This window comes from Strix aluco, unplaced genomic scaffold (assembly GCF_031877795.1).
Source record: "Strix aluco isolate bStrAlu1 unplaced genomic scaffold, bStrAlu1.hap1 HAP1_SCAFFOLD_33, whole genome shotgun sequence".
Taxonomy (NCBI): domain Eukaryota; kingdom Metazoa; phylum Chordata; class Aves; order Strigiformes; family Strigidae; genus Strix; species Strix aluco.
In genome coordinates, this window is record NW_027436647.1 from 2,625,191 (window position 1) to 2,634,914 (window position 9,724).

Genomic DNA, 9,724 nt, shown 5'->3' on the forward strand with positions numbered 1-9,724 from the left:
CTTTCGTTCTGAACAAGTGTTACTGTTTTCTGCACAAAAGCGATTCTGCGAAGCAATGTGAGCAGGCACAGAGAAGGTGCTAGCAGGGAATTCTCTGCCTGCCTTTCCCCAGTGCTCTGCAAGCTCTCCAGGACAACATAGAATCTGGGGCTCTGTGCTTTCTTTCCTTCTGAACAAGTGTTACTGTTTTCTGCACAAAAGCGATTCTGCGAAGCAATGTGAACACTTCTGCTTCCCAGGCACAGAGAAGGTGCTAGCAGGGAATTCTCTGCCTGCCTTTCCCCAGTGCTCTGCAAGCTCTCCAGGACAACATAGAATCTGGGGCTCTGTGCTTTCTTTCGTTCTGAACAAGTGTTACTGTTTTCTGCACAAAAGCGATTCTGCGAAGCAATGTGAACAGGCACAGAGAAGGTGCTAGCAGGGAATTCTCTGCCTGCCTTTCCCCAGTGGTCTGCAAGCTCTCCAGGACAACATAAAATCTGTGGCTCTGTGCTTTCTTTCCTTCTGAACAAGTGTTAGTGTTTTCTGCACAAAAGCGATTCTTGCGAAGCAATGTGAACACTTCTGCTTCCCAGGCACAGAGAAGGTGCTAGCAGGGAATTCTCTGCCTGCCTTTCCCCAGTGCTCTGCAAGCTCTCCAGGACAACATAGAATCTGGGGCTCTGTGCTTTCTTTCCTTCTGAACAAGTGTTACTGTTTTCTGCACAAAAGCGATTCTGCGAAGCAATGTGAACACTTCTGCTTCCCAGGCACAGAGAAGGTGCTAGCAAGGAATTCTCTGCCTGCCTTTCCCCAGTGCTCTGCAAGCTCTCCAGGACAACATAGAATCTGGGGCTCTGTGCTTTCTTTCGTTCTGAACAAGTGTTAGTGTTTTCTGCACAAAAGCGATTATGCGAAGCAATGTGAACAGGCACAGAGAAGGTGCTAGCAGGGAATTCTCTGCCTGCCTTTCCCCAGTGCTCTGCAAGCTCTCCAGGACAACATAGAATCTGGGGCTCTGTGCTTTCTTTCCTTCTGAACAAGTGTTAGTGTTTTCTGCACAAAAGCGATTATGCGAAGCAATGTGAACAGGCACAGAGAAGGTGCTAGCAGGGAATTCTCTGCCTGCCTTTCCCCAGTGCTCTGCAAGCTCTCCAGGACAACATAGAATCTGGGGCTCTGTGCTTTCTTTCCTTCTGAACAAGTGTTAGTGTTTTCTGCACAAAAGCGATTCTGCAAAGCAATGTGAACACTTCTGCTTCCCAGGCACAGAGAAGGTGCTAGCAAGGAATTCTCTGCCTGCCTTTCCCCAGTGCTCTGCAAGCTCTCCAGGACAACAGCAAATCTGGGGCTCTGTGCTTTCTTTCCTTCTGAACAAGTGTTACTGTTTTCTGCACAAAAGCGATTCTGCGAAGCAATGTGAACAGGCACAGAGAAGGTGCTATCAGGGAATTCTCTGCCTGCCTTTCCCCAGTGCTCTGCAAGCTCTCCAGGACAACATAGAATCTGGGGCTCTGTGCTTTCTTTCCTTCTGAACAAGTGTTACTGTTTTCTGCACAAAAGCGATTCTGCGAAGCAATGTGAACACTTCTGCTTCCCAGGCACAGAGAAGGTGCTAGCAGGGAATTCTCTGCCTGCCTTTCCCCAGTGGTCTGCAAGCTCTCCAGGGCAACATCAAATCTGGGGCTCTGTGCTTTCTTTCCTTCTGAACAAGTGTTAGTGTTTTCTGCACAAAAGCGATTCTTGCGAAGCGATGTGAACACTTCTGCTTCCCAGGCACAGAGAAGGTGCTAGCAAGGAATTCTCTGCCTGCCTTTCCCCAGTGCTCTACAAGCTCTCCAGGACAACATAAAATCTGGGGCTCTGTGCTTTCTTTCCTTCTGAACAAGTGTTAGTGTTTTCTGCACAAAAGCGATTCTGCGAAGCAATGTGAACACTTCTGCTTCCCAGGCACAGAGAAGGTGCTAGCAGGGAATTCTCTGCCTGCCTTTCCCCAGTGCTCTGCAAGCTCTCCAGGACAACATAGAATCTGGGGCTCTGTGCTTTCTTTCCTTCTGAACAAGTGTTAGTGTTTTCTGCACAAAAGCGATTCTGCGAAGCAATGTGAACAGGCACAGAGAAGGTGCTAGCAGGGAATTCTCTGCCTGCCTTTCCCCAGTGCTCTGCAAGCTCTCCAGGACAACATAGAATCTGGGGCTCTGTGCTTTCTTTCGTTCTGAACAAGTGTTACTGTTTTCTGCACAAAAGCGATTCTTGCGAAGCAATGTGAACACTTCTGCTTCCCAGGCACAGAGAAGGTGCTAGCAGGGAATTCTCTGCCTGCCTTTCCCCAGTGCTCTGCAAGCTCTCCAGGACAACATAGAATCTGGGGCTCTGCGCTTTCTTTCCTTCTGAACAAGTGTTAGTGTTTTCTGCACAAAAGCGATTCTGCGAAGCAATGTGAACACTTCTGCTTCCCAGGCACAGAGAAGGTGCTAGCAAGGAATTCTCTGCCTGCCTTTCCCCAGTGCTCTGCAAGCTCTCCAGGACAACATAGAATCTGGGGCTCTGTGCTTTCTTTCGTTCTGAACAAGTGTTAGTGTTTTCTGCACAAAAGCGATTCTGCGAAGCAATGTGAACAGGCACAGAGAAGGTGCTATCAGGGAATTCTCTGCCTGCCTTTCCCCAGTGCTCTGCAAGCTCTCCAGGACAACATAGAATCTGGGGCTCTGTGCTTTCTTTCCTTCTGAACAAGTGTTAGTGTTTTCTGCACAAAAGCGATTCTGCAAAGCAATGTGAACACTTCTGCTTCCCAGGCACAGAGAAGGTGCTAGCAAGGAATTCTCTGCCTGCCTTTCCCCAGTGCTCTGCAAGCTCTCCAGGACAACATCAAATCTGGGGCTCTGTGCTTTCTTTCCTTCTGAACAAGTGTTACTGTTTTCTGCACAAAAGCGATTCTGCGAAGCAATGTGAACACTTCTGCTTCCCAGGCACAGAGAAGGTGCTAGCAGGGAATTCTCTGCCTGCCTTTCCCCAGTGCTCTGCAAGCTCTCCAGGACAACATCAAATCTGGGGCTCTGTGCTTTCTTTCCTTCTGAACAAGTGTTAATGTTTTCTGCACAAAAGCGATTCTGCGAAGCAATGTGAACAGGCACAGAGAAGGTGCTATCAGGGAATTCTCTGCCTGCCTTTCCCCAGTGCTCTGCAAGCTCTCCAGGGCAACATAGAATCTGGGGCTCTGTGCTTTCTTTCGTTCTGAGCAAGTGTTACTGTTTTCTGCACAAAAGCGATTCTGCGAAGCAATGTGAACACTTCTGCTTCCCAGGCACAGAGAAGGTGCTAGCAGGGAATTCTCTGCCTGCCTTTCCCCAGTGCTCTGCAAGCTCTCCAGGACAACATAGAATCTGGGGCTCTGTGCTTTCTTTCGTTCTGAACAAGTGTTACTGTTTTCTGCACAAAAGCGATTCTGCGAAGCAATGTGAACACTTCTGCTTCCCAGGCACAGAGAAGGTGCTAGCAGGGAATTCTCTGCCTGCCTTTCCCCAGTGCTCTGCAAGCTCTCCAGGGCAACATAAAATCTGGGGCTCTGTGCTTTCTTTCCTTCTGAACAAGTGTTAGTGTTTTCTGCACAAAAGCGATTCTGCGAAGCAATGTGAACACTTCTGCTTCCCAGGCACAGAGAAGGTGCTAGCAGGGAATTCTCTGCCTGCCTTTCCCCAGTGCTCTGCAAGCTCTCCAGGACAACATAGAATCTGGGGCTCTGTGCTTTCTTTCGTTCTGAACAAGTGTTAGTGTTTTCTGCACAAAAGCGATTCTGCGAAGCAATGTGAACAGGCACAGAGAAGGTGCTAGCAGGGAATTCTCTGCCTGCCTTTCCCCAGTGCTCTGCAAGCTCTCCAGGACAACATAGAATCTGGGGCTCTGTGCTTTCTTTCGTTCTGAACAAGTGTTAGTGTTTTCTGCACAAAAGCGATTCTTGCGAAGCAATGTGAACACTTCTGCTTCCCAGGCACAGAGAAGGTGCTATCAGGGAATTCTCTGCCTGCCTTTCCCCAGTGCTCTGCAAGCTCTCCAGGACAACATAGAATCTGGGGCTCTGTGCTTTCTTTCCTTCTGAACAAGTGTTACTGTTTTCTGCACAAAAGCGATTCTGCGAAGCAATGTGAACACTTCTGCTTCCCAGGCACAGAGAAGGTGCTAGCAAGGAATTCTCTGCCTGCCTTTCCCCAGTGCTCTGCAAGCTCTCCAGGGCAACATAAAATCTGGGGCTCTGTGCTTTCTTTCCTTCTGAACAAGTGTTAGTGTTTTCTGCACAAAAGCGATTCTGCGAAGCAATGTGAACACTTCTGCTTCCCAGGCACAGAGAAGGTGCTAGCAGGGAATTCTCTGCCTGCCTTTCCCCAGTGCTCTGCAAGCTCTCCAGGACAACATAGAATCTGGGGCTCTGTGCTTTCTTTCCTTCTGAACAAGTGTTACTGTTTTCTGCACAAAAGCGATTCTGCGAAGCAATGTGAACACTTCTGCTTCCCAGGCACAGAGAAGGTGCTATCAGGGAATTCTCTGCCTGCCTTTCCCCAGTGCTCTGCAAGCTCTCCAGGACAACATCAAATCTGGGGCTCTGTGCTTTCTTTCCTTCTCAACAACTGTTACTGTTTTCTGCACAAAAGCGATTCTGCGAAGCAATGTGAACAGGCACAGAGAAGGTGCTATCAGGGAATTCTCTGCCTGCCTTTCCCCAGTGCTCTGCAAGCTCTCGAGGACAACATAAAATCTGGGGCTCTGTGCTTTCTTTCCTTCTGAACAAGTGTTACTGTTTTCTGCACAAAAGCGATTCTGCGAAGCAATGTGAACACTTCTGCTTCCCAGGCACAGAGAAGGTGCTAGCAGGGAATTCTCTGCCTGCCTTTCCCCAGTGCTCTGCAAGCTCTCCAGGACAACATAGAATCTGGGGCTCTGTGCTTTCTTTCGTTCTGAACAAGTGTTAGTGTTTTCTGCACAAAAGCGATTATGCGAAGCAATGTGAACAGGCACAGAGAAGGTGCTAGCAGGGAATTCTCTGCCTGCCTTTCCCCAGTGCTCTGCAAGCTCTCCAGGACAACATAGAATCTGGGGCTCTGTGCTTTCTTTCGTTCTGAACAAGTGTTAGTGTTTTCTGCACAAAAGCGATTCTGCGAAGCAATGTGAACAGGCACAGAGAAGGTGCTAGCAGGGAATTCTCTGCCTGCCTTTCCCCAGTGCTCTGCAAGCTCTCCAGGACAACATAGAATCTGGGGCTCTGTGCTTTCTTTCCTTCTGAACAAGTGTTAGTGTTTTCTGCACAAAAGCGATTCTGCAAAGCAATGTGAACACTTCTGCTTCCCAGGCACAGAGAAGGTGCTAGCAAGGAATTCTCTGCCTGCCTTTCCCCAGTGCTCTGCAAGCTCTCCAGGACAACAGCAAATCTGGGGCTCTGTGCTTTCTTTCCTTCTGAACAAGTGTTAGTGTTTTCTGCACAAAAGCGATTCTGCGAAGCAATGTGAACAGGCACAGAGAAGGTGCTAGCAAGGAATTCTCTGCCTGCCTTTCCCCAGTGCTCTGCAAGCTCTCCAGGACAACATAGAATCTGGGGCTCTGTGCTTTCTTTCCTTCTGAACAAGTGTTACTGTTTTCTGCACAAAAGCGATTCTGCGAAGCAATGTGAACACTTCTGCTTCCCAGGCACAGAGAAGGTGCTAGCAGGGAATTCTCTGCCTGCCTTTCCCCAGTGGTCTGCCAGCTCTCCAGGGCAACATCAAATCTGGGGCTCTGTGCTTTCTTTCCTTCTGAACAAGTGTTAGTGTTTTCTGCACAAAAGCGATTCTTGCGAAGCGATGTGAACACTTCTGCTTCCCAGGCACAGAGAAGGTGCTAGCAAGGAATTCTCTGCCTGCCTTTCCCCAGTGCTCTGCAAGCTCTCCAGGACAACATAAAATCTGGGGCTCTGTGCTTTCTTTCCTTCTGAACAAGTGTTAGTGTTTTCTGCACAAAAGCGATTCTGCGAAGCAATGTGAACACTTCTGCTTCCCAGGCACAGAGAAGGTGCTAGCAGGGAATTCTCTGCCTGCCTTTCCCCAGTGCTCTGCAAGCTCTCCAGGACAACATAGAATCTGGGGCTCTGTGCTTTCTTTCGTTCTGAACAAGTGTTACTGTTTTCTGCACAAAAGCGATTCTGCGAAGCAATGTGAACAGGCACAGAGAAGGTGCTAGCAGGGAATTCTCTGCCTGCCTTTCCCCAGTGGTCTGCAAGCTCTCCAGGACAACATAAAATCTGGGGCTCTGTGCTTTCTTTCCTTCTGAACAAGTGTTAGTGTTTTCTGCACAAAAGCGATTCTTGCGAAGCAATGTGAACACTTCTGCTTCCCAGGCACAGAGAAGGTGCTAGCAGGGAATTCTCTGCCTGCCTTTCCCCAGTGCTCTGCAAGCTCTCCAGGACAACATAGAATCTGGGGCTCTGTGCTTTCTTTCCTTCTGAACAAGTGTTACTGTTTTCTGCACAAAAGCGATTCTGCGAAGCAATGTGAACACTTCTTCTTCCCAGGCACAGAGAAGGTGCTAGCAAGGAATTCTCTGCCTGCCTTTCCCCAGTGCTCTGCAAGCTCTCCAGGACAACATAGAATCTGGGGCTCTGTGCTTTCTTTCGTTCTGAACAAGTGTTAGTGTTTTCTGCACAAAAGCGATTCTTGCGAAGCAATGTGAACAGGCACAGAGAAGGTGCTAGCAGGGAATTCTCTGCCTGCCTTTCCCCAGTGCTCTGCAAGCTCTCCAGGACAACATAGAATCTGGGGCTCTGTGCTTTCTTTCCTTCTGAACAAGTGTTACTGTTTTCTGCACAAAAGCGATTCTGCGAAGCAATGTGAACACTTCTGCTTCCCAGGCACAGAGAAGGTGCTAGCAGGGAATTCTCTGCCTGCCTTTCCCCAGTGCTCTGCAAGCTCTCCAGGACAACATAGAATCTGGGGCTCTGTGCTTTCTTTCGTTCTGAACAAGTGTTACTGTTTTCTGCACAAAAGCGATTCTGCGAAGCAATGTGAACACTTCTGCTTCCCAGGCACAGAGAAGGTGCTAGCAGGGAATTCTCTGCCTGCCTTTCCCCAGTGCTCTGCAAGCTCTCCAGGACAACATAGAATCTGGGGCTCTGTGCTTTCTTTCGTTCTGAACAAGTGTTACTGTTTTCTGCACAAAAGCGATTCTGCGAAGCAATGTGAACAGGCACAGAGAAGGTGCTAGCAGGGAATTCTCTGCCTGCCTTTCCCCAGTGGTCTGCAAGCTCTCCAGGACTACATAAAATCTGGGGCTCTGTGCTTTCTTTCCTTCTGAACAAGTGTTAGTGTTTTCTGCACAAAAGCGATTCTTGCGAAGCAATGTGAACACTTCTGCTTCCCAGGCACAGAGAAGGTGCTAGCAGGGAATTCTCTGCCTGCCTTTCCCCAGTGCTCTGCAAGCTCTCCAGGACAACATAGAATCTGGGGCTCTGTGCTTTCTTTCCTTCTGAACAAGTGTTAATGTTTTCTGCACAAAAGCGATTCTGCGAAGCAATGTGAACACTTCTTCTTCCCAGGCACAGAGAAGGTGCTAGCAAGGAATTCTCTGCCTGCCTTTCCCCAGTGCTCTGCAAGCTCTCCAGGACAACATAGAATCTGGGGCTCTGTGCTTTCTTTCGTTCTGAACAAGTGTTAGTGTTTTCTGCACAAAAGCGATTCTTGCGAAGCAATGTGAACAGGCACAGAGAAGGTGCTAGCAGGGAATTCTCTGCCTGCCTTTCCCCAGTGCTCTGCAAGCTCTCCAGGACAACATAGAATCTGGGGCTCTGTGCTTTCTTTCCTTCTGAACAAGTGTTACTTTTTTCTGCACAAAAGCGATTCTGCGAAGCAATGTGAACAGGCACAGAGAAGGTGCTAGCAGGGAATTCTCTGCCTGCCTTTCCCCAGTGCTCTGCAAGCTCTCCAGGACAACATAAAATCTGGGGCTCTGTGCTTTCTTTCCTTCTGAACAAGTGTTACTGTTTTCTGCACAAAAGCGATTCTGCGAAGCAATGTGAACACTTCTGCTTCCCAGGCACAGAGAAGGTGCTAGCAGGGAATTCTCTGCCTGCCTTTCCCCAGTGCTCTGCAAGCTCTCCAGGACAACATAGAATCTGGGGCTCTGTGCTTTCTTTCGTTCTGAACAAGTGTTACTGTTTTCTGCACAAAAGCGATTCTGCGAAGCAATGTGAACAGGCACAGAGAAGGTGCTAGCAGGGAATTCTCTGCCTGCCTTTCCCCAGTGCTCTGCAAGCTCTCCAGGACAACATAAAATCTGGGGCTCTGTGCTTTCTTTCCTTCTGAACAAGTGTTAGTGTTTTCTGCACAAAAGCGATTCTTGCGAAGCAATGTGAACACTTCTGCTTCCCAGGCACAGAGAAGGTGCTAGCAGGGAATTCTCTGCCTGCCTTTCCCCAGTGCTCTGCAAGCTCTCCAGGACAACATAGAATCTGGGGCTCTGTGCTTTCTTTCCTTCTGAACAAGTGTTACTGTTTTCTGCACAAAAGCGATTCTGCGAAGCAATGTGAACACTTCTGCTTCCCAGGCACAGAGAAGGTGCTATCAGGGAATTCTCTGCCTGCCTTTCCCCAGTGCTCTGCAAGCTCTCCAGGACAACATAGAATCTGGGGCTCTGTGCTTTCTTTCGTTCTGAACAAGTGTTAGTGTTTTCTGCACAAAAGCGATTCTGCGAAGCAATGTGAACAGGCACAGAGAAGGTGCTAGCAGGGAATTCTCTGCCTGCCTTTCCCCAGTGCTCTGCAAGCTCTCCAGGACAACATAGAATCTGGGGCTCTGTGCTTTCTTTCGTTCTGAACAAGTGTTACTGTTTTCTGCACAAAAGCGATTCTGCGAAGCAATGTGAACAGGCACAGAGAAGGTGCTAGCAGGGAATTCTCTGCCTGCCTTTCCCCAGTGCTCTGCAAGCTCTCCAGGACAACATAGAATCTGGGGCTCTGTGCTTTCTTTCCTTCTGAACAAGTGTTACTGTTTTCTGCACAAAAGCGATTCTGCGAAGCAATGTGAACACTTCTGCTTCCCAGGCACAGAGAAGGTGCTAGCAGGGAATTCTCTGCCTGCCTTTCCCCAGTGCTCTGCAAGCTCTCCAGGACAACATAGAATCTGGGGCTCTGTGCTTTCTTTCCTTCTGAACAAGTGTTACTGTTTTCTGCACAAAAGCGATTCTGCGAAGCAATGTGAACACTTCTGCTTCCCAGGCACAGAGAAGGTGCTAGCAAGGAATTCTCTGCCTGCCTTTCCCCAGTGCTCTGCAAGCTCTCCAGGACAACATAGAATCTGGGGCTCTGTGCTTTCTTTCGTTCTGAACAAGTGTTAGTGTTTTCTGCACAAAAGCGATTATGCGAAGCAATGTGAACAGGCACAGAGAAGGTGCTAGCAGGGAATTCTCTGCCTGCCTTTCCCCAGTGCTCTGCAAGCTCTCCAGGACAACATAGAATCTGGGGCTCTGTGCTTTCTTTCGTTCTGAACAAGTGTTAGTGTTTTCTGCACAAAAGCGATTCTGCGAAGCAATGTGAACAGGCACAGAGAAGGTGCTAGCAGGGAATTCTCTGCCTGCCTTTCCCCAGTGCTCTGCAAGCTCTCCAGGACAACATAGAATCTGGGGCTCTGTGCTTTCTTTCCTTCTGAACAAGTGTTAGTGTTTTCTGCACAAAAGCGATTCTGCAAAGCAATGTGAACACTTCTGCTTCCCAGGCACAGAGAAGGTGCTA